The sequence below is a fragment of the Mauremys reevesii genome, linkage group 12 (assembly GCF_016161935.1).
Source record: "Mauremys reevesii isolate NIE-2019 linkage group 12, ASM1616193v1, whole genome shotgun sequence".
NCBI classification, from domain to species: Eukaryota; Metazoa; Chordata; order Testudines; family Geoemydidae; genus Mauremys; species Mauremys reevesii.
In genome coordinates, this window is record NC_052634.1 from 51,936,076 (window position 1) to 51,960,131 (window position 24,056).

The window sequence follows — 24,056 nt, forward strand, 5'->3', positions numbered from 1 at the left end:
TGGGCCTGGCTCGGGACCTCAGCATGGTGGGGGAGGGAATTTCACCCTCCAAGTGCAAATGCAGAGAGACATTTCCAGGAGAGAAGGTCTTGGGGCTGCAGCATCCAGGACTCCCAGGGCCCACCCCTGGCGCCGCTGCCAGACTCACTGTGTGACCTTGAGCAGGGCTCTGCCCCTCCCTCTGCCTCACTTTCCCCATTTGTCCCAGAGGGATAATGCCCCTGACCCCACTCTGCAAAGTGCTTTGGGGTCCAGGGCTCAGAAGCACCTATAGAAACTCATTAGTGCCTATAGAAACGCTGCGTATGATCCTTGCAATGACAGCCTGACCTGCAGGGGTTGGCTCAGCGGCTGCTGCCCCTTCTCTCCTCCCCTCTCGCTGAGCAGGGAAATCTCCCAGGACAGGCTGCAGATGCCCTCATCCCTTCTCTGGACAATGGCTCTCTCTAGCTCTTCCAGCCGGGCCAGCAGCCGCTGCTCCTGCTCCTCCAGAAACCCTCGCAGCTCCTGCCACTCCCAGATGATCTTCTGCCTCTCGGCTGCCGTCTGTTTCTGCAACAGGGAGAGGGCGGCTCAGTAACAAGGGAACATAGAACATAAGAACGGCCAGACTGGGTCAGACCAAAGGCCCATCTAGCCCAGTGTCCTGTCTACCGACAGGGGCCAATGCCAGGTGTCCCATGGATCAAGTGATCCATCCCCTGTTGCCCATTCCCAGCTTCTGGCAAACAGAGGCCAGGGACACCATCCCTGCCCATCCTGGCTAATAGCCACTGATGGACCTGTCCTCCATGAACTTATCTAGTTCTTTTTAGAACCCTGTTAGCGTCTTGGCCTTCACAACATCCTCTGGCAAGGAGTTCCACAGGTTGACTGTGTTGTGTGAAGAAATACTTCCTTTTGTTTGTTTTAAACCTGCTGCCTCTTCATTTCACTGGGTGACCCCTAGTTCTTGTGTTATGAGGAGTAAATAACACTTCCTGATTTACTTTCACCACACAAGTCACGATTTTATAGACCTCTACCATATCCTCCCCCCTTCCCCCCAAGTAGTCTCTTGTCCAAGCTGAACAGTCTCAGGCTTTGTCTACACTGGCACGTCTCTCCTGCCAACAAACAGCAGCTACTCTGTGCGCCTGTTAGCGGCACGGCTGTAGCGGCACAGCCGTGTTGCTAAAAGCTGCGGCGTGTAGCCATAGCCTCAGTCTTATTCATCTCTCCTCATACGGAAGCTGTTCCGGACCCTTCATCATTTTTTTTGCCCTTTTCTGAACCTCTTCCAATTCCAATATATCTTTTTTGAGATGGGGTGACCAGATCTGCAGGCAGTATTCAAGGTGTGGACATACCATGGATGTATATACAGGCAATATGATATTTTCTGTTTTATTGTCTATCCCTTTCCTAATGATTCCCCACATTCTATTTGCTTTTTTGACTGACGCTGCACATTGCATGGATGTTTCCAGAGAACTATCCACAGTGACTCCAAAATCTCTTTCTTGAGTGGTAACAGCTAATTTAGACCCCATCATTTTATGTCCATTTGGTATTATCTTTTCCAATGTGCATTATTTTGCATTTATCAACACTGAAATTCACCTGCTCGGGAACAGGGGAAAATCATAAATGCGCCTGGGGGCGGGTGGCAGAGTTATTTACCAGAACACGAGATCTCTTGCGGTGAGTGATGGGAAGTTCATTTATCCCAGGAAGGGAGGAGGGGATCAGGGCCGGGGTGAGCTGTACATCACCTACAGGAGGGACACTCTCCCCGAAACCTCATCAACTTGCACTGAGCCAAATCCTCCATCTCTGCAGCCCACATTTCATCTCCTTCCTCCCCATCCCCCCAGGAGCTAGAAAGGATCCCTGGTCACTGTGACATCCAGACAGCCCGTGGGCAGGGGCTCTGGGCTAACACAGACTGACCCTGTGCTGCCCAGCAGCCTCCTGCGTCCTAAGGGCATCATGTTACCCCCGTGTCTGACCCTGCAGGCTCCCTGGGCTCCAGCGGGGATGGGTCCCTGGCTGAGGCGGGCAGGGTGGGCCCTGCACTCACCAGGTCATTCTTATGCCAGGCAAACCTCAGTGGCGGGGGGCTCTGGGCACCTACCAGCAGCTCCTCGCTTTGCCGCTGCTCCTCGGCTTTGGCTGCTTCTCTCTCTTTTCCCAGGGGGGCCGGATGCTTTTGTGGTACCTCCTGGAAGAAGCAGGGGAGGGAGGGTTAGAAACTGCTGCAAACCTCCCAGCTGCCAGATTTCAGGGCCCGTCCTGCCCTGCAGACGCCTGGGCAGGGTCCCTGGGACTTTTCCAGAGGAAACGCAGGGCCCCAGGCTGGAGGGACAGGGGTGCAGCCCAACCCCCGGCTCCCCGGGGCCTCGCCCACATCCCAAGCAGCCAACTTCAGACAGTCCCCCACTTTCCCCAGCGCCAGCCCCCAAAGCCCCCGCAGGGCCAGATCTGAACATGGAGCCCCCCAAACATCCCCCAACCCTGACCCCCCAGCACACCCCAAACTCCCAGCAACCCCACAGGCCCCCAGTCCCGACCCCCCAGCACACCCCAAACTCCCAGCAGCCCCACAGGCCCCCCCAGCCCTGACCCCCCAGCGCACCCCAAACTCCCAGCAGCCCCACAGTCCCCCCCAGCCCTGACCCCCCAGCGCACCCCAAACTCCCAGCAGCCCCACAGTCCCCAGCCCTGAACCCCAGGGCACCCCAAACTCCCAGCTCCCCACAGTCCCCAGCCCTGACCCCAGCGCACCCCAAACTCCCAGCAGCCCCACAGGCCCCTAGCCCTGACCCCCAGCACACCCCAAACTCCCAGCAGCCCCACAGCCCCTAGCCCTGACCCCAGCACACCCCAAACTCCCAGCAGCCCCACAGGCCCCAGCCCTGACCCCCAGCGCACCCCAAACTCCCAACTCCCCCACAGTCCCCCCCCACCCCGGACCCCCCCGCCACACCCCAAACTCCCAGCAGCCCCACAGTCCCCATCCCCAGCCGCTCCCCGCCCCAGCCCGGCTCTGACACCCCAAATCCGCCCCCCGATTCCCTCCCCTCGCTCCCGGGCCCAGCCTGGGCTCCGAGCTCTGCAGCCGAGCCGCGCTCCGGCCCTCCTGCAGCTCCGGGCTCCGCCCCGCCTGGGCCACTCGCCCCCGCAGCCCCGGGCAGCCCGTTCCGGCCGCGGGGGCGCGGGGACCCCGGGCAGGGGCGAACCAGGCAGCCGGGCCCGGCCCTCCCGGCAGGAGCGTGTCCGCCCCACGCGTGTCCCCGCCCCGCGCTGCCCCCGGCCCCACCGCGCTGCCCCGCGGGCTGCAGGGCTGGAGCAGCCCCGCGCTGCGCTCCCGGCCCCGGCCATGGCCCCGCTGCCGCACACAGGGCGGGGCCGGGCCGGGGGCAGGAAGGGCGGCTCCTCCCGGGCCTGGCCCCGCCCCCGGGCCCCTCGCAGGGGGCTTGGGACCCGCCTCAGCCCGGAGGGGGCAGGAGAGGGGCCGGGTCTCCCCAGGGGAAAAGCGGGGGCGGGGCTGGTGGTGCTGAACCATCGGACCAAGGAGCCCCCGGCGGAGAATGCAGCGAGCGCGGGTCAGTTCAGCGCTGGGGGTGGGACCCAGCGCGTGTCAATCACCTGCCGCTAAAGCGTCTAAATCCCCTGGGCACAGCTCGCCAGGGCGCAGCTCGGGAGCTGCGCTGGGAATCCATCCTGCAGGAAGCCCCCCCTCCCCCTACAGCAGAGTGGCGCAGCGGGAGCGTGCTGGGCCCATAACCCAGAGGTCGATGGATCAAAACCATCCTCTGCTAGCTCAGGTTTTATTACAGCCCTGGAAATAATCCAGCTGCCTGCGTGTGTTCAGAAAAGAAGAACAAATTCTCTCCCTGTTCACCCTTCCACGGTGATTAAAGGAAGGAAGAAAGCCCCGGCAGAGCCCTGCCCCACAGAGTCCCCTCCTGGAAGGCGAGAGCTGGGCAGTGACTAGGGCTCCAGCTCAGGGTTGCCAGGTTTATATAACTTTTGGTGATGCCCAGAACGGGTCCAAGTCCTGCCCCTCCCCCTCCCCCTCCCCCCCCCATCTCTGCCTAAGGCTCTGGGAGGGAGTTTGGGTACATGAGGTGCCGGTTCTGGGATGGGCAGGGCAGGGGAGGCAGTTTGGATGCAGGAGGGGTGCATGCTCTGGGAGGGAATTTGGGTGCATGAGGTGCAGGCTCTGGGCTGGGGCAGGGGTTGGGGTGTGGGGGGGCAGTGGCAGACTCAGGGAGGGAGTTTGGGTGTGTGCAGGCTCTGGGCTGGGGCAGGGGTTGGGGGGGGCAGTGGCAGACTCAGGGAGGGAGTTCGGGTGTGTGCAGGATCTGGGCTGGGGCAGAGTGTTGGGATGTGGCACCTTATCTTGGGAAGCTCCTGAAAGTGACCCGCACCCACATCTGGCAGCAACTTCTACATGGAGGAGGCCGGGGGGGATCTCCTGGGGCCACTGCCCACAGGCACCACCCCTGCAGCTCCCATTGCCGCAGTCCCAATGGCAGAGTTGGTGCTTGGGGCAGGGGCAGCGTGTGAGAGACACACCCCGCAGGGACGTGCCAGGTGCTTCTGGGAGTGGTGCGCCGTGCAGAGCGAGGGTGGGCAGGAATCCGCTTTAGCCCCACGGTGCTGCCGGTAGTAGTGGCAGGAGCCCCCAGGGCCTTTCAAATCACCCAGGGCCAGCTGATCTGACTTTCTGATAGGGAAGCCACAGGAGTGGTCATGCACGCCTCATGAGCAGTTCTGGGGAGTCTTTTGGGGGCTCCTGGAGTAGGCGGCAGAGAGGTGCAGCCTCACCACAGAGTCTGTTTCCCTGGAGAAGAGAGGGGGCTGCAAGGTGATCTCCCACCTCTGTGCTTTCAGGAGCCTCTGCTCCCCTCTACCATGCTGGAGCCTCCGCATTTATTTATTGGCAAATAAAATTTGCAGAATTTGAAAATATCGTGCACAGAATTTTTATTTTTTGGTGCAGAATCTCCTCAGGAGTGAAACCGACTCAGGGAACCTCCTTGGATTGTCACCGCTTGGTGAACCACTCACCACCACACCAATGCACAGAGAGTGCCAAGTCCTGCTGCTATGTGGGGCTGGGGGCTGGGGTCGGGTCACACACATTCAGACTGTTCGCTCCCCCAGCTACAAACCGCTGCTGATTTCCCAGTTAGGACATTAGCTGTTACTGACAAGGTTTGTCCAGGTTCTTTTCTTTATCTCATGCTGCTAGTTAGAAGGATCAGTATTGATTTTGTTTTTCAAAAATACACAACCCCCTAAACCTGCTTTTAGCAATCAGAATAATTTAGTGTCACCTTATTTTTGCCTGCCCCAGTACAAAAGAAGAGGCTTTTGTGGGTTTCCTGACTCAGAGGATGAAAATGACCGTTTGTCGGGCCGCACTGCTGTGAATCGTTGTTGAGTGGAACCCCTTGTTGGCATTGGTAGTGTAGACACGGCCTCAGACTCGGTGCTGGCCAGGGGAAGTATTGCCCCTAGAGACACCCAGGGGTGGTGTGGGATTGTCCCAGGTTACTGGGTGGGGGCTCGAGCGGGTTCTGTGTTGTGTTGTTAAAAAGGATCCCCAAGATATTGAACCTGGCCCATGTTGCTGCCACCTCCAACTGGCAGAAGGGTCACAGGAAGAAGCAGGGGGGAGGGGAGGAGCACCAGTGAATTTATACAATTATTCAGTGAGGCAGAGGCCTGGCAGAAGGAACTACCTGTGCAAGCCCCTGGGCAGAGAGGGGATCTGTGATGGCCTCGGCACTGGAGGTACAGCCCAGGGATGGGGCAGGAACTGGAGCGGGGAAGATGTGTGAGCTGGGAACCCCTCTCCCCAGGGGTTTCCCCTGCAGGCCTGTTTCAGGGTCTCTCTTTGCTCTTTCCCTGTGTAACCCAGTGGGGCTCAAACTTTTGGCACTGGTGACCCCTTGCACAAAGCAAGGTGCCAAGTGCGACCCTCCAACATCAATTCAAAACACATTTTTTCATATTTAATGTTATTTGAAATGCTTAATTTATAACCTACCGTATTTATCGGCGTATAACACGCACTTTTTTCCCCTGAAAATAGGGGGCAAATGATGTGTGCGTGTTATACGCCGATATAACCACCCCAGGCAGAAAAGAAAAGCGCCGCCCCAGCGGCGCGAGCGCGCCTAGCCCCTGCCCCACTCCCGAGCAGCGGCTAGCCCCCAGCGGCCCGAGCCCCGCCCTCCCGCCCCCAGCGGCGGGGCCTGAGCCCCGAGCCCGGCCTGCGCGAGCCCCACCTCCCGAGCGCGCGGCCCGGCCTAGCCCCTCCCGAGCGGCCCTGCCCGGGCTGCCTTAGCCCCCGCGCCCCTCCAGAGCGGCCCGAGACCCCGTCCTCCCTCCCTCCCCCGAGCGGCCCTGGCCCTAGCCCCGCCCCCCGAGCGGCCCGGCCAGAGCCGCCTTAGCCCCGCCCCCTCCCGAGCGGCCCGAGACCCCGTCCCGTCCCCCGAGCGGCTAACCCGCGGAGCACCGCCTAGCCCCGCCCCCTCCCGAGCGGCGCGCCCGGCCCGAGCCCCGAGCGGCCTTAGTCCCGACCCCTCCCGAGCGGCCCGAGATCCCGTCCCCCTCCCCGAGCGGCCCTAGCCCCTGCCCCCTCCCGGCGGCGTGGCCCGACCCGGCCCGAGCCCCGCCCCTCCCGAGCGGCCCGAGACCCCGTCCCCGTCCCGAGCCCCCGAGCGGCCTTAGTCCCCGACCCCCTCCCCAGCGGCCCGAGATCCGTCCCCTCCCCCGAGCGGCCCTAGCCCCTGCCCCCCTCCCGAGCGGCGTGGCCCGACCCGGCCCGAGCCCCCGTCCCCCTCCCGAGCGGCCCGAGACCCGTCCCGTCCCCCGAGCGGCCCTAACCCGCGGAGCACCGCCCCGCCCCCTCCCGGCCCGAGCCCCCGAGCGGCCTTAGTCCCCGACCCCCTCCCGAGCGGCCCGAGATCCCGTCCCCCCTCCCCCCCGAGCTTCAAAGTCCTTTATTTGAAATTTAAGTCTTTTTCCTGAAATTTCCCCCTTAAAATGAAGGTGCGTGTTATACGCCTGTGCGTGTTATACGCCGATAAATACGGTAATTCTTTAAAATGAGTTTAACTTTTCTCCCTACTTTTAAATTCAGCCTAGAACACACGTCAATTGAATTATTGTTATAAGCAGAAAAGGGTTTTCAAATAGTTACTGTTGAACACTGGGGGTGTGAAGACATTTGTCAATATCACTTTTCACAGCAGACTTTGCTCCATTGCCACCCTCACTGCTGCTGCCTGCAGAGCTGGGCGGTTTGTGACCCCCACATAATAACCTCACCCCCCCCCCCACGAGGGGCTGTAACCCCCCGTCTGAGAACTCCTGGGCTGCTCCCTTCCCCCTCTGGCTGGGACACTTGACCCCTGTCCCGTTCCCAGGGGGCCCGTGTGCTCCTGGAGCTGGATCGGCCGCTCCTGAGGGGAGCCAGAGCCGGGGGGTGGAAAGGGGAGTTGTCGGTGGGGCCAGCAGCGCTGGGAGCCACAGACACAGGGGGGCTGAGGAGGGGCTGCTTGTGCAGAGTCACTTCCCTGCCAGCCCCCAGTACTCCCCCCCAGCTCCCCCCCTCCTCTGGGGCTGCCTTAATTCAGACAGTCCCTTTCCCGCCATATCCCCAGCACATCAGTGATTGCGATAGCAGGGGGCAGGTTTTCCCTGGGGCACTGAGCTTTGCCAGGGGGTTGGTGGCTCTTTTCTTTCCTCACCCTGGAGTAAACTCAACTTTTTATTCCATCCTTGATGATTCATGGAGTAACAACAGCAGCATGAAGAAAGAGGTGGGCACAGCGGGTCTCAGGGTGGGAGCAGAGAGGTGCAAGAGGTGGGGGGGGCTGGGCTGGGCTGGGCAGGGAGGGGACAGAGAGGTGTGAGTGGCAGGCAGGATGGGTGTCACGGATGGGGCAGAGAGGTGTGGGTGGTGGATAGGATGGGTGTCACAGGAGGGGACAGAGAGGTGTGGGTGGCAGGCAGGATGGGTGTCACGGATGGGGCAGAGAGGTGTGGGTGGTGGATAGGATGGGTGTCACAGGAGGGGCAGAGAGGTGTGGGTGGTGAGCAGGGCAGGTCTCAGGGGAGGGGCAGAGAGGTGTGGGTGGTGGGCAGGGCGGGTCTCAGGGGAGGGGCAGAGAGGTGTGGGTGGTGGGCAGACCTTGGGCAGAGGGTGTAGAGGCACGAGCAGCAGGTAAGGAGGAGGGAGGAGAGGAGCGAGCAAGAAGTGGACTAACTTCTAGGGAGCTTCCAGAGCTCATGCCCAGCCTCCCCACATGCAAGAGTCATGGGCCACCTGTTCTCTGGGTCTTCACTAACCAAGCCCCTCCCCAAGCTCTGTTGATGGAAGAAGCCCTCCTGTTGACACAGCGCTATCTGCACATGGGTTAGGTTGATAGAATTGCATTGCTGGGGGGGGGGGGGGTGTTACATTTTTTTACACCCCTGAGTAATGTAGTTAAACCGACCTAATTTTGCAGCATAGACCTGTGCAAAGAATCACACACCCACCTTAGGAGTAAAACTTCACCTGCTCCTCTGCTTTACAGAATCCAAACACAAGCAACACTTGTCAGGCCCCAGTGGTGATGGCAGGGAGTCAGGTGTGGGCAGACAGTGTGTTATAGCTACCCACAGGCACGCTGGCTTAAAGCATCTGTTTTGTAAACAGGAGATCCTGGGTTCAACTCCCAGTGGTGCCTGGTTGTTGGGGCACCTGCAATTGGCTACTGTCAGAAGACAAGATTCAGAGCTAGATGGGCCTTTGGTCTAGCCCAGTGTGGTTTTTCTTATGGTTTAAATAACACTCACAGGCACTGACAATAGAGTTACTGAAAGTTTGGGAGTTAGGAGCAGGTAGGTCAGTGGTCCAGTCCCCACACAGATGACACCCTCCCTATGGGACAGGGGCAGGTCTGAGTTCTCACCCAAATGCTCATTGTGGCTGCCAGAACCTGTGAGCAGCTTGTTTAGTTTATGCCAAAGGTTGAGTCCTGCTTTGTGCACCGTGTGTGAGACTAAAAATCCTAAACCGCCCTTTGAAATAATGAATGCAGCAGGACGTGTTATTGTCCCTGCCCCAAAGCAGACAGACCAATGGAGAAATGCCGTCGAGTCCAAGGTAACACTCCCCTGCCATTTTACCTTTTTTGCTGGCTAAACTCCTTCTTATCTGCCCGGCCCAGGCTGTCCTCTGCCTCAGCTGCTGCTCCCGGCCTGCTCTAGAGTTAAACACGCAGGGCCCCCAGGGGAACAGAGGCTGGGACAGGGCAGCAGCCTGGGCTGGGCTGGGAAGATGCTGGGAGTTCTCATTCCCTGAGAACTGGCCCGGCTCCCTTCTCAACAGCAAACAAATCAATTCCACGTCCTCTCCCCAGAAAAACCAGCCTGGAGCCAAGGGCAGCAGGGGACGATTCCCTCCAGTTTCCACCAAGGCAGGAGAGAAGCCAGGGTGTTTCTAGCAGAGCTTATGGAACTGACGTGGGGAAACCAGCCTTTAATAACAGGCAGTTCCAGTTTAAGCTAAGTGTTTTTAAGAATTTCTACAATATTAAATAACCCTTCAATCGTAGTGTCACCATCCATAACATTGCTTCAGCCTTATAGGTTCCCAAGTGCAAAAGTAAACATCGCTTCAAATCCAAGGGAGTGGAGATCAGTCAGTGTTCAGAGTCATCCCACACAGAAGAACCATGTTGTGGTACATACTGGCTCCATCATGTGGCCATCGCCTTTCCCTCCTCCTTCAGAGTCAGAATGTGATCAGCTCCCACTGAGAGGGTGCAACACCCCTGCCTTGGTCTCTATGCCAGAGCTCCTATCAGCTCAGTGTCCTTCCCGCAAGAGTGGGCTGCTGAGAGGGTTGCGATGGGGTAAATGAAGGCAGAGGAGGATTGTTCCTGCTGGGTTTTCTTTGTGTGTCTCTGTGATCCTGCTGGAGGAAGCTGAAGCATCATTTGTGTTTGTTTCAGTGTCTTGGGTTGGGCTGAGGTTGTGACCCTGAGTACAGGGATTCCTGCGCTTTCTGCTCTTAGCCCCTCAGGGAATGGACAATGAGCAACTTCAGAAAGTGGATAGAAAGTAGCCTAAGAAAGTGTAACATAAATGAGAAGAAAAATAACAGTATCACCTCCCTGGTGGTCTAGTGGCTAGGATTTGGCATTTTCACTGCCACGGCCTGGGTTCAATCCCCAGTCAGGGAAAAGTGACTTTAAACCAAAACTGCTTCAGTTTTTCACTTACAACATAAACAAATCCATGGTATTTTCCTGATTCCCCTTTCTTCCCAGTGTCTCCATGGCAGGGCTGGTTCCAGGCACCAGTGCAGCAAGCAGGTCCCTGGGGCAGTCAATGGAAAGGGGAGGCTTCAGCAGCAATTCGTCCCTCTCAGAGCGAAGGACTTGAGGCCAAAAGCGGCAGAGGTAGAGCTGCAGCTTTTTTATTTTTTTTTCCGCTTGGGGTGGCAAAAACACTGGAAGTGGCCCTGCTCCATGGAAGAGAATTTGTTAAATCCCAGATGAGTGGGGTTAAATCAGTTCTCAGCCTGAGTCCTTTGCTCTTACTTCCGAGGAAATTGGCCCTCCATGGGGCCATTTCCCGCCTCTCTTTCCTAGGGAAGCACAATTTTCTTTGCACAGACACAGGAACAGTGAGATCTTTCTCTGTCCCTTGTGCAAAGCAGGGGGCCAAATTCAAGGGAAACAATGGACAAGCAGGGGGCCCTGGGCACATCCAGCCCTGGCCGTGAGATGTTCCCTCCCCTCTTTCTTTATGCCCCAGTCTTTCATGGATTGTCTGGGATGGGGGAAAAGCTGAGTTCACTGCAGGTGGAGGGGAAAAAGGACCCTGAAAATCTCAGGCCCCAACCCCTGCTACCAGGATCACTGAGCTGCTGGGAATCTGCATGGGAAAGGGACGGTGTGAATTGTCAAGGTGGGGAATGAATAACAATCTACAACTAGATCCACCTCATTAATCACTGACACAGGCTAATCCTGCTGCTGATAGAAGGGAAACTGGGAGTGATTCTTTGCTGTTCAGCCATGGAAACAGTGACCCAATTGCACCGCAGTGAATGTGCTGGGGAAAGCTGGACTTCACAGGCAGGTGGAAAAAGCAGATCCTAGACACACCTGGAGCTCCCCACAGCACTTCTGCCACCGGGGTCAGGTGTTGAGTGACTCACAGCACCCCTCCCCTCCCATTACCTTCCAGTAGGGGGTGGCAGCACCCCTCACCCAATGCAGGGGAGAGGCCTGATTGTATCTCTGCACCCTGAGTCCAGGGCACCCACTCTCTCTGCCCCACACATCAAATCTGGCCCTGCTGCAAAGTGACCCTAAGAACCAGCAATCTCCAGGACAGCAGGTTTGTCCTCAGAGTAGGGAATGTGTCCCCCATGCTGCTCTTAGGCCACTGGATGCTCTGGAAACAAGAGGGCTCTGAGTGTAACCCAGGGGTCAGTAACCTTTCAGAAGTGCTGTGCCGAGTCTTCATTTATTCACTCCAATTCAAGGTTCCGCATGCCAGTAATACATTTTAATGTTTTTAGAAGGTCTCTTTCTATAAGTCTATAATATATAACCAACTATTGTTGTATGTAAAGTAAATAAGGTTTTTTAAAATGTTTAAGAAGCTTCATTTAAAATTAAATTAAAATGCAGAGCCCCCAAGACTGGTGGCCAGGACCTGGGCAGTGTGAGTGCCACTGAAAATCAGCTCATGTGCCACCTTTGGCACACGTGCCATAGGTTGCCTACCCGTGGTGTAACCCATAGTAAGCAAAGATTATCTGGGGATGTAGCTCAGTGGTAGAACACATGCTTTGCATGTATGAGGTCCTGGGTTCAATCCCCACCATCTCCAAGTTGATTTTTTTCACCCCGCTGCTTTGCTCACGCCCAGAGGGGATGTGGCCCAGCAGTCTCCCTGCACCAGTTTCAATCCTGCTCAGTGAGGGGCAAGTGCCAATTGCATGAAAGGTCTGGGGGGGGTGGGGGTTCTGCTCCTAAGTCACCTTGGTACATGTAAGATTCCCACCCGCTGTGCTGCTTGGGACAAGGGTAGATGAGAAGTGTGAATCCTCCAGCACTGGAGGGAAAGGTCCCACCTGCACAGACTGAGAGGCAAGGAAACAGAGGGGCAGTCAGTGCTCAGAGAGGAGGGAGGTCAGTGATTTACACCCAGCAGGGGACACTGTCTTTCTGAGGCGAGTGCAGCTGGCTTGGGATGGTTCTGACTGTTAGCCAAAAGGGCTCATTTCCCCCTGGAGTTTACCTAATTACCCCAAGGAGGCATGGAGACAGGAAGACGAGTACCACACCCTTTATTGATCGGTCAGCTGAGCGGGTGTTCTCCTCTCGGCTAATGCCAGAGAAAGAGAGACACCCCACAAGCCCGAACGGGCCGTTTTATAATCAGTAACAAACAACTTAGCCTACGTTCGTCTACGTCATTTGGTTGACCTGTAGAACCTGTACATGTATCTGTTAGGGGATAATTGGGTACGCAGGATACATATATCATTTTGTGGGGGAAACAAAATACATCTGTTGAGGATACATTTGTCATTCTGACGGGGACACAAGATACATCCGTTGACCCTTTGTACTAGATACTTTGGATGCATACATGGAAAAACAGCTGCATACACTTGAGGAGCCAAAATGGCTGATAAGCTATCCAAACAAGCGAATAAGCAATTAGCTGACATAGGTAGATGTACGTCCCTTGTTCCTGTTAGGTCGATTAAAGTTTCAGGCCTACTACAGAAAAGCTTCATTGACACTGGTTTTCACCAACACTGACGATGGATAGAAAAAAGGCTGGAGTCAATGACAGATGAGACCACAGAAGGGGAAGAGGAATGGCAGCCCCACAGAAGGTCCTGGGTGCTCAGATGCCCCAGTTATTGCACCCTGGCCTGTCATAGAGAGAGAAAAGACCCAGCGGGACCCAGCCCCCTACAGTGATCCCATGGACAAGAACCTGGCTGGGAGTGGGGTGAAAGCTCCCTGTGGGCAAAGGGGAGCTGAAATCCCTCAGTGTCCTGGAATTTAAGCAATGGAAGCTTCAAACCCTGCAGGGGTGTGGGCTGAGGTGTATCAGCAGAAGGTTGGGCTGGACGGGGGCAGCAGGTCTGTATAATTTTTGGTGGTGTCCAGAATGGGACCAAGTCCTGCCCCACCCCCACCCCCACCCCAGCTTTAGGCCGATTCTCCTGATTCCCCTGAATCGGGCCCCACCCCTAAGAGGGCCCTGTGCCCAAGCCCTGGTACTGCGTACTGGCAAGAGCTGGTGCGCTGTACCAGGGTGGCCCAGCTTCCTCAGGGGGCAATTTAAAGGGCCTGGGGCTCCCAGCAGGGGCTGGGGTAGGGCGGTTTTGGGTGCTGGGGGCTATTTAAAAAGTCCAGGGTTCCCATTGCTTCTACCACCCCAGCCCTTTAAATAGCCCCCAGAGCCCCCCCGCTTCCCCAGGGCTCCCTCAGCTATTTACAGGGCCGGGGCAGTGGAAGCAGGGGAGCCCCAGGCCATTTAAATAGCCCCCAAGCCCCGGGCTGCTGCTGCTACCCCGGTGCTGAGGGGGGAGGGGGCACTTACCGTACAGGGTGGGCTGTACCCTCTGTACCTGCACCCCCTGCCCTGCCTGCACCAGCCCCTGCCTCCAGCCAGCCCCACACCCCCTGCCTGCAGCCAGCCCATCTCCAGCCAGCCCTGCACCCCCTGCCCTGCCTCCAGCCCCTCACCCCCTGCCCTGCCTGCACCAGTCCCTGCCTCCAGCCAGCCCCTCACCCCCTGCCTGCAGCCAGCCCATCTCCAGCCAGCCCTGCACCCCCTGCCCTGCCTGCACCAGACCCAGCCTCCACCCACCCCCCAACCTCCGGCCCACAGCCAGCCCACCACCACCCAGCCCGGCACCCCCTGCCCTGCCTGCACCAGCCCCACACCCCCTGCCCGCAGCCCGCCCATCTCCAGGCAGCCCCACACCCCCTGCCCTGCCTGCACCAGCCCCTGCCTTCAGCCAGCCCCACACCCCCTGCCCACAGCCAGCCCCTGCTGCACACCGTGCCTGCACCAGCCCCACACCCCCTGCAGCCAGCCCAGCACCCTGTCTCCAGCCAACCCCTGTCGTACCCCCTGCGGCCCTGCCTGAAGCCAGCCAGCTCCCCACACCCCCCTGCCCGCACCAGCCCTACACCACCGGCCCTGCACCTCCTGCCCTGCCTGCAGCCAACCCCTGCTGCACCCCCCTGCCTGAAGCCAGCCAGTCCCACACACCCCATCTCCAGCCAGCCCCGCACCCCTTGCCCTGCCTGCAGCCAGACCCTACTTCCAGTCAGCCCCTGCCCTGCCTCCAGCCAGCCCCATGTCCACTGGTGCCCTGCAGTTCCCAGGGCAGTAACCCTGCTCACCTGTTTCAATGAGGGGGGGCAGGGAGCAGCTGGAACCCACACATGTGCACACCCTAGGGTGACCAGACAGCAAGTGTGAAAAATCGGGACAGGGGGTGGGGGTTATTAGGATCCTATATAAGAAAAAGTCCCAAAAATTGGGACTGTCCCTATAAAATCAGGACATCTGGTCACCCTAGCACAGCCCCAGGGAGTGGCAGGGACCCACACATGTAAAACGGAATTTGTTTCTAGTTCAGGCCCATCTTTTTAAAAAAGAACTTTAGGTAGGGTTAACATACACCCGTATTTTCCTTTTTGGTTCTTAAATCACTGTCTGGGAGGAATTTTTAAAATTTAAAAAATTAAAAATTCCTCCTGGGAAAATATGGACGCATGGTAACGCTATTTGTACAAAAAATACATACTGTGGCACATCCCTTAAATCAGAACTTTTTATAGGGAACCGGTTCCTAAGGAATGAAAGTCTTTTTTATATATACATACATAAATCTATATAAATTTTTAGTTATCCCTGCCGGGGCCCCGCTGAAAATGACTGCCCAGAGTTCGAGAACTGTCCCTGTTCTCATTGGACAGATGGGGAGAAGCCTGAAGTACAAAGAAGGGAAGTGACCTTCCCAAGGGCCTACACAGCAAGCTGGTGGCAGAGCCAGAAAGAGAAGCCAACAGTCCTGACTCCTGTTCTAATGGACAAAAAAAAAAAAACCCAGAGAAAGGGATAGAGCCCAGGAATCGAGATGGTGGGGAAATTTCATTGAAACAATTTCTGTCAGAAAATCCCCTTCAGACTAAACCAGTTTGTTTCTCGAAATCAAAACAAGTGAGATGAAAGTTCTTTGCAAAAATATTTTGTTGCAAAACAAAAGCATCTCCTGTTTGTCACAGTGTGTTAAATTGTCTCGTCGCACACAAAGAGGAGACACTGAGATCTCAAACATTAGATAAAATGCTTCAGTCTGAGCTAAGTAACTGCTGCTCTTAACAATTTCAAAATAAAAAAATACAAATCAAATAGACTATTTCAGCTATTCTATTATGTCATAATCTGCTCTGAGTAAATGTGATAGGACACCGCATATTATGCACTACTCCTAGTGACACTCTCCAATGGATCCCCACCCACCGTGAGGTAGGTAGGAGCGGATCATTATTATCCCTACTTGAAAGAGGAAGAAGCTAAGGCTGAGAAAGGAGAATTGACTTGTCTTAAGTCACACAGCCAGCCAGTGGCAGAGTTGGGAATAGGACCCAAGAGCCCTGATTTTCAAACTAACCATCGGATCTTGAATTTCAGACACTGAATGACCTGAATAAAGAGCTCTCAGATGAGCTCCAGACCAACAACAGTGCACAATAAATATTCAGCAAGTATTTGAGGAGAACTGCAATGTTAGAGAGAATCATGAACTGCTCAGAGACAATTAATGCAGAGGAGCAGCAAAATTCATCAAACATATGACTGGTTCTGACTTATTTCCTTGGGCTTAAAAGAGAACAACAAGGACCTGAGTCTCCTCCCTGTCAATAACCCCCTGCTCAGCCAATCAGGGTAGAGACTGAGGACGGGAGGCTGAGGGTTCTCGCCCAAAGGATGGCCCAGGTCACCGGTGGGGATCACTGCCCGAGCACTGTTTCAGCCCCACATTTTCGGGTGGACCTCCCACAGTGGGAGCTGCAGAGCACTCCCCTGAGACACATACACACACCCCTCCTGGTGTTGGGAGGGGAACAGGAGAAAGGACAAAAGAAGCAAGAGACAAAGAGAAAGGAGGGAGGGATGGATGGAGGAAAAGGTGAAACCAAAAGGACAAACCCTAATGACCCCAGTGATTCTAAGGGACAAAATCCCAGGTGCGCAATAAAATTCTGCCTCCGTAAGCTCGTGTTTTCCATGCCTAGAATTCAATGGTCACCAGATGTATCAGACTGAACAGGTTTCAAACCTCGGGGAGGCTCTTACCTTCTAAACAGGGACGGCTGTTTTCTAGTAAAATCAGGAAAAGGGAAGGAGAAAACTCAAAAGAGGTTCCTCCTGGCACTCACGTCCGTGAACCCGAATACTCTCTCAGTCCTCAAAGAGAGACCTGGAGAAGGAGACTTGCTGAAGCAAAGCCACAGGGGTCTCTGAGGTTTCCCTGGCCCCTCGCCCCTGTCCTGCCTGGCTGATGTCAGCATCTCTCTGTGAGGTCACCACCTCCCCACCACCTTTGACCAATAGTCTGAGGTCCTGCAAAAAGCCTTTGTGATGTCACTGCCACACCCCTCCCTTGCTGGGCTAATGTCCTGCCCCTGGCCAGGCACTTTGGAGGTTTGAGCTACTCCCTGTGGATCACCCCACTCAAGGAGCGTTCGTTCTAGGAAGCAAGCCGGCTAGACAGGAAAACATCGGACACAGTTCCCAATGCTACACTCAGTTTTTCAGAAATTAGTCGACTTTATGGCCAGAAGAGACCATTTGAGCATCTAATCTGACCCCCTGCATATCACAGGCCTCCTGTATGACACCAGAGCTACTTTTGGGGCAAACACATTCCAGAAAGGCATCTAGTCTTCATTAAATGACATCAGGAGATGGCTAATCCAACACTTTCCTTGGTAGCTTGTTCCTGTGGTGAATCATCTTCGCTGTTGAATATTTGTGTCATTTCTATTATGAATTTGTCTCTTCCAGCCATTGGGTCTTGTTGTGCCTTTCTCTGCTAGACTAAAAAGCCCTTTAATACCCAATCTTTTGTCTCCATTAAGGCCCTTCAACACTTCAATGAAGTCACCTTTCAATCTTCTTTTGATAAGCTAAACAGGTTGAGATCGTTCAATAGCTCACTAAAAAGCATTTTTCTCCAGCCCTCAGAACACTTTGTGGCTCTTTGGTCATCAGACTCCTGAACTGCAGCTGGATGTGGTTCTTGTTCTTCTGCACAACATAGCTCCTGGAGAAGAGGGATCTGCAAATGTACATTAATATGATCCCTTTGTTTAACTGATGAAAACATAAACTAGACACTTAGAGGATTGGAACTGATTTCAGCTAATGGACAGCTTTGCTAGGTTTTTATGCATTTGAACAGCAAAATGTTGAGTGTTTACATTGATATCAAGCACTCCTGTATAGAGGAGCCCCTGAACATAATGGAGAATGGAAATGAAAATGTTTTCCTTTTTTTTAAAAAAAGGAAAGAGGGTTATAAGAGAACACGGAGGTTTGAACTGAGGACTACTTAAACTGCAGTCAAGCACTCTAACACTGAGCAATATCCCCATGACAACAGGACTATGGAATCATGATGTCCAGCACTTTGAAGGACAGACCCTGCTTCATTGAAGTCCTTTGCCATTCCCAGACCACAGGTGGTTTTAAAAATGGGGTTTGATTAAACTTCTTAAATGTGGCAAACACCACAGCTTGCACACCCACCGATATAGCTTCTCCCACTGACATAGCTGCCACCTCTTGGGAAGTGGATTAACTACACCCCCAGGAAAACTCTCCCCTCAGCATAGAGCAGTGGTTCTCAAACTGTGAGTCAGGACCCCAAAGTGGGTCATAACCCTGTTTTAATGGGGTCGCCAGGGCTGCCATTAGACTTGTTGGTGCCTGGGGCTGAATCCCTCAAGCTCTGGTTTTGCCCTCCCCTAACTGGGGCAGGGCTCAGGCTTTGCCTCCTCTGCCTGTGCTCAGTGTTGAGGGGCTTGGTGTGTCTTTCTAGGGTCATGTAGGTTTTTTTTTTGCAAAAAGGGGTTGCAGTGAAAGGAAGTTTGAGAAACCCTGGCATAGAGCCTCTGAATATGTCTAGACTTGGCTCCCTGTGGCAGATCAGACACTGAAAGTACAGCCATGGAGACACCACACACCAGCCTTGCCTAGCAGGCAAGAATCAAACCTCCACAGAAAGACACCCATTGTTTTTTAACCCATCTCCCTAAGCCCTCAGCCACAGCCAGTTAACAAAGGGGCTTTTCTACACTATGGTTCTGGCCTCACTGAAGGGTCATTTCCAATTGTTTGCTCAGACCAGCATTAGGGGAAATGGTGCCCTGGGCAAAGCTTGTACTTTGGCGCTTCCCCATTGCCCCTGGACGATCCCCACTCCCCCTTTACCGCTAGCTCCTGCACTCCCAACCCTTGCACCTCCTTCACCCCTAACTCCTGCCCCCTCCTGTGCCCCCTTTGCCCTTAACTCCCTGGGCCACCAGCCATTGCCCCTCTCCTGCAGCCCCTGCACATGGCTCCAGTGCTGGGGGCCCCGCACATGTTCTCCTTTTCCCTGGGCTTTGGCATCACTAGCTCCTGATTAGTGAGTAGGGTTCAGTGGTTCCCAAAATGTGGGGCATGACTCCTAGGGGGACACAGAGGCACATTCATGGGGGCACCTCAGGGCCTGAGCCAGCCCCCATGGAGGGAGCAACACTCAGCCCCACTCTGCCCCAGCTCTTCCCCAACCCCACCCTCAGCCTGGGCCCCTGGCTTCCAGCACGGGGGCGGGGAGGGCGAAGGGAAAGGCCGGGCAGAGCGGACAGGGTGGGGGAGGGGATGCTGTGGGCGGGGCTGGCGGGAGGGTCACAGCGGACGGGGGGGGACACTGCGGGGGCAGGTTGGGGGGGCTGAGGGGCCCCGTGGCCCCAGGCTGCCGCTTGTGGGGCTGCTCCCAGGCAGCTAACTCCCCCCCCGCTGCTGCCCCCCAGGCAGTGGGGGGGTGAAGCCCTTTCACTCCGCGCTGCCTCTGCCCTGCGCCCCCCCCAGCCCGGATCCCACGCGGGATTCGAATCCCAACGGCCGCAGCGCGCCGGGGGGGGGGGTGGGGGGCAGCGAAGCCTCGGGGCGAGGGAACCGGGGCCTCCCCCCACGCGCCGAGTCTCTGTCCCGCGCTCTCTCCGCCAATCAGGGAGCGGGGAGGGGCACGGCGATGTGACGAGCTACGGCCCCTCCTCCAATAGAGGCCGCGTGTGAGAGAGAGAGAGAGAGAACTACGTTTCCCAGAGTGCACCGGGAGGGGGGCGTTGCCTGAGCAACCCTCCGTCACTTCCGCTGTGAGACGAGCCAGGAACTACAACTCCCAGCCTGCCCCGGGGCGCCGCCATCCTCTCCAGCCCAGGTGAGGGCGGGTCCTTGGGTCCACCTGACACCTCCCCCCACAGCGCAACTCCTCATCCCCGCCCCGCCCCCCAGAGAGCCCCGGCCCCGCCCCCCTCCGGCTCCTGACCCGAACTCGGGTGTCCCCTGGCCTGGTCTCTCCCCACTCGGGGACGGGGGGGGGGCAGCTGTTGGATGGAGCCATGTGGAAATACGGGGGAGGGGCAGGGCTGGGAGCCAGGACTCCTGGGTTCTCCCCCAGCTCGGAGAGGGGAGGAGGGCGAGGGGGGTAGAGTGGGGGAGGGGCTGGGGTGCCTGCTGCCCTCGCGGTGACCAGCCGAGCCCCCCCTGCAGCTTGCCCCCCCCCCCAACCACGCGCTGGGTGTGCTGGTGCCTGGAGCTGCCCCTGGTTCCAGCCCCTCTGCCCAGGCAGCTCCCCCAGCCTGACACACACACCCAGCCCCTGCACCCGCCCCACCCCAGGGCTCCTCAGCCCAGAGGGGAGCCCCCTGGCTGAGTGGGGAATCAGAACCCCCCAAAATTACCCTGGGACCAGCATGATCTGCCAGTGACAAAGTGTTGATCCCAGCCCCACTCCTGACATCCACACACTCCATCCCCATTCTGTGCACACACCTTGGGTCACTGCGACACTGAATACTTCAGTTGGATGCGGGGCCCAGCACTATGGCTATGCCTTGCCCCCCATGGCTATTCCCTGCAGGGGGCCGATTGGGGGCACAGGGGGCACAATCCAGTGCCAGCCAAGGGGGGATCAGAGGTGGGGTTGGGGCTGTGGTTTCTGTACCACTCGGTTTCTGGCACAGGCTCCTTCGAGGATTTGCATTTCTTGATAGTTTTCACCCCATCACCGCTTCCTGCCCAGCCTCCCTCCTGCTGTGCAAGATGGTTCGGGGGGTATAGGAAGAACCCAGGAGTCCTGGCTCCCAGCCCCACCTGTGCTAAGCTATGAGACTGCACTCTAACCCCAGCACTGGGAGTGGAACCTAGGAGTCCTGACATCCATCATCTTTTCCTCTAACCACTAGATCCCACTCCCGCCCCTTTGGGGAGCCAGGACTCCTGGGTTCTGTCCCCAACTCTGGGAGCAAAGTGGGGTCTAGTGGTTAGAGCAGGAGGAGCCAGGACTCCTGGGTTTTATTCTCAGTGCTGCTGTGTGACACTGGGTCTGTTTCTTCTCCCACTTTTTGGGTGTGGAGCCTGTAAACTCTCTGGGGCAGGGCCTGTCTCTCGCTGTGTCTGGGCAGCGCCTGGCCCAACGGGGCCTGATTTCAGCTGGAGCAGGGACTTTCTCTGTGTCTGTGCAGCCCCCGGCACAAGCAGGGTTTGATTCTGCCCTGGTTTCTGTAGGTGCAGCCTCTCCTCGCACACAGATTTTGACAAGTTTTCCTCCTGATCAGCAAATGGATTAAGCACGTCTTCAGTGGGGGGTTGGCATAGCAGGGAGCAGGCTGGCCGGGTGTCTTTGTGGCTGTCTGCTGGCCACACATAGGCATGGTCCTCTCCTTCTTTTGCCCCACCCTCAGTTGCTCTGTGGCTTTTAAACCTTCCCTTGGAGCTGTCAGCACCAGCCGCCTCTGCTCTAGGTGCCCAGAGGAGGAGAGGTGCTGGGCTCCAGCCTGGGACTCTGCCTCCCTCCTGCCTAGCCCTGACTATCAAGCCTGGCCCTGGCCCTGGCCCTCCTTCCTTCAAGTGCCAGGTGGACAAGAGGTAACATGTGGCTGCAAGCAAAATGGCCAAACAACCCAAGACCTGGCTCCGGTGGGCAAGTTACCCAGCAGGAGGGGAAAGATTGGCTCTTGCACAGCTGGAGACAGGGAAGTCGAGCACTGTGAGCTTCAGGGCTTTACCACAAGCCAATACAAGGTCCCACTGAGATTTAAACTCAGATTGCAGGATTCAGAGTCCTGAGTGCTGCCCGTTACACCATGGGACCAGCTTCTGCTGCTTTCTCTGCACATTGGTGACCCTCACGGGGCTGGCTCATGTAAGGGACTGTTGGCCCCTTACTAAAACTTAGTGGGGGGTTTGGTTGGCTAGTTCCCAGCACCAATAGAAGGGGGAAGGGCCAATGGGAAATCAGGACCCAGCGACTGACAGTCCCCAGGGGCAATGGGGAGAGGCCAAAGCTCCAAGTTAGCCACACTGACAGGCCAGGCAGTGTAATGAGGGAGCCCAGGTAGCTCAGTTGGTAGAGTGTCAGGCTCTTAATCTGAGGGTCCAGGGTTCAAGGCCCTGTCTGGGTGCTCAGCTTTTAAGTTGCCTGGTGTGCCAGGAGCCAAACTCTGTTCACAACCACATGCAGATTCCCAGAAGCTGTGGCCATCTCCTGGGAAGGTTCTTTTCCTTAGCAATCAGGAGAGAGGCCACATCCCCAGGAGCAGGTGCAGAAAGCGCAGTCTCTGGCTGCCAGGAAGTGCAGTGGGGCCAGGTGCTGAGAAAGCCCAATGGGGGAGCAGCAGAGATGGGGGGAAGGGAGAGAGAGAAGCAATGAGGACAGGAGTACAAGTGTACAGGGGGCATCTGGTCTGGCTATTGGGGCAAACTTCCCTGGGTTATACACGACCCTGGTGGAATTGGCCAGTGGAAGGATCTGAGTCCCCACCCCCTTACCCAGAGGCTGCCTGACCTCGAGGACTATTAGGATACAGAGATTCAGGCCAGTCTGCAAAGGCCTGTACTTTAAGAATTTAGGGGTATTTTTATCACTTAGCTAGTTATAAAGATATAAAAGAAAGAATAAAAAATCACTGTCTGTCTGTGTAATGGCCTTCTCTTACTGTGACAGTCTGAGGCCTGGTTCTTCGGCTAAGCAGCAAAGGCAGCCATAAGCTGGGAAGTGTATGGTCACATCCTCACATTCCCAACTAGTCACATTGAAATAAGGTGCGATTGGGCTGTTAGGAATACAATCCTGCCCTGATATTCCATCACCTCCAGAGAAAGGGAAACTTAGTTTGGTAGCATCCTGTCTGGCAAGAACTCACTTATCAATAGACACAGCTGGAAAACCCTTATGTCTGTATAGATGTAGTTGTGAAATCCTCCCTTCTGTATTGTTTTGTATGTTTATTTGCATGGTCTCTGTCTGGGTCTGTGATTGTTTCTGTCTGCTGTATAATTAATTTTGTTGGGTGTAACCAGTGAAGGAGGTGGAATATAACCATGTTACAGTATATTAGGACTGGTTAGTCTAGAGAAGGAGTGAGGGTGCCAGGCGGCGCGGCAGTCGGGGCCGCGTGGTGAGTGCCCCGCTGAAGCGCTGGCCGCCCCTTCTCTCTCCCCGCTCCTCCCTTCCCCCCCCACTAGACCGGGCGCGCACTCTGCAGCACAGGGAGTCCACTGGCTCCGGCCGCCCTGTAGGGTTTTTTTTTGTTTTTCCCCTGCTTTGCCAGCAGCACCGGTGTTTTCCCCACCACCCTGCTTTGCTGCTCCAGCCCCACCGTTTTGTGTTGTCCCCGCCCCACTTTGCTGCTCCAGCTGTGCCGTATCCCTCCTCCAGCTTTGCTGCTCCAGCCCCACCGTTTTGTGTTGTCCCCGCCACTTTGCCACAACAGCCACGTCGGGTCCCCGCTTTGCCACTTCAGCCACGCTGTATCCACCCCCCACACCCCCCCATTGCTGCCAAACATGCACCGTTGTATGCAACAGCTGAGTCAGTTGTGAACCTTGCTACCAATATCAATATCCCATTTAAATAATGATGGTGATGGACACTTGGCTGTATATCCCAGTGTGTCATGGATGTCTACAGGCTGCATTAGCCAATCCAACCATTTGGCACTTACAGATGGGCACCTCTGTATTGTGCCTGAGTCTTGTACAGCTATGAATGGCTGGTAGATGCCGATATTTTCCGTCTTTTTAACCAGCTCTAATACCAGGCCAGGCCAGGGCTGGGAAGAGAGAGAGCAGCAGGTTTCCCTATTGCGGCCGTCTCGCTTTTCTTGACTAGCTTCACCTCTGCACCAAGTTATGCTTTTCATATGTGAGCCTGGCTAGCTCAGTTGGTAGAGCATCAGACTTTTAATCTGAGGGTCCAGGGTTCGAGTCCCTGGTCAGGTGAAAAACTTCTCACTGTGATAATAAAAGCCTGTCTTTCTGGAGTCTTGTTCAGTGTTACTCTTTCTCTCCAGGATTTTGCCTTTCCTAAGAAGGGCCTTTCAGGGGGGGGGGGGTTGAAGAAGCAACTCCTTGACATCCCCTCTGTCCTTGTAGGCTGGAGGAATAAAGTCCTCTGGGCATAGAGCATGTTCCTCCCCTGCAGACACAAACACACAGAATATTCATAAGGAATTAGAATTAGAATCCACCACTTTCCTTGGGAGCTTGTTCCTGTCGTGAATCATCCTCGCTGTTGAATATTTGTGCCTTAGATGTAATATATGAATTTGTCTCTTTTCACCTTCCAGCCATTGGGTCTTGTTATGCCTTTCTCTGCTCGATTAAAGAGCCCTTTAATAGCCAATCTTTTCTCTCCATTAATGCCTTTCAACACTTCAGTGAAATCACCTTTC

At 56.0% G+C, this 24,056-nt stretch overlaps 4 non-coding genes across 4 annotated transcripts; all 4 read left to right on the forward strand.

Moving 5' to 3' along the window:
* The first annotated feature begins 10,163 nt into the window (after positions 1-10,163).
* On the forward strand, positions 10,164-10,235 carry TRNAE-UUC. Its single transcript has one exon. It is a non-coding gene; the product is annotated as a tRNA-Glu (tRNA).
* A 1,591-nt stretch (positions 10,236-11,826) lies between these two features.
* TRNAA-UGC lies at positions 11,827-11,898 on the forward strand. Its single transcript has one exon. It is a non-coding gene; the product is annotated as a tRNA-Ala (tRNA).
* Positions 11,899-21,712: 9,814 nt separating this feature from the next.
* TRNAK-CUU lies at positions 21,713-21,785 on the forward strand. Its single transcript has one exon. It is a non-coding gene; the product is annotated as a tRNA-Lys (tRNA).
* Positions 21,786-23,531: 1,746 nt separating this feature from the next.
* On the forward strand, positions 23,532-23,604 carry TRNAK-UUU. Its single transcript has one exon. It is a non-coding gene; the product is annotated as a tRNA-Lys (tRNA).
* The last annotated feature ends 452 nt before the right edge of the window (positions 23,605-24,056 follow it).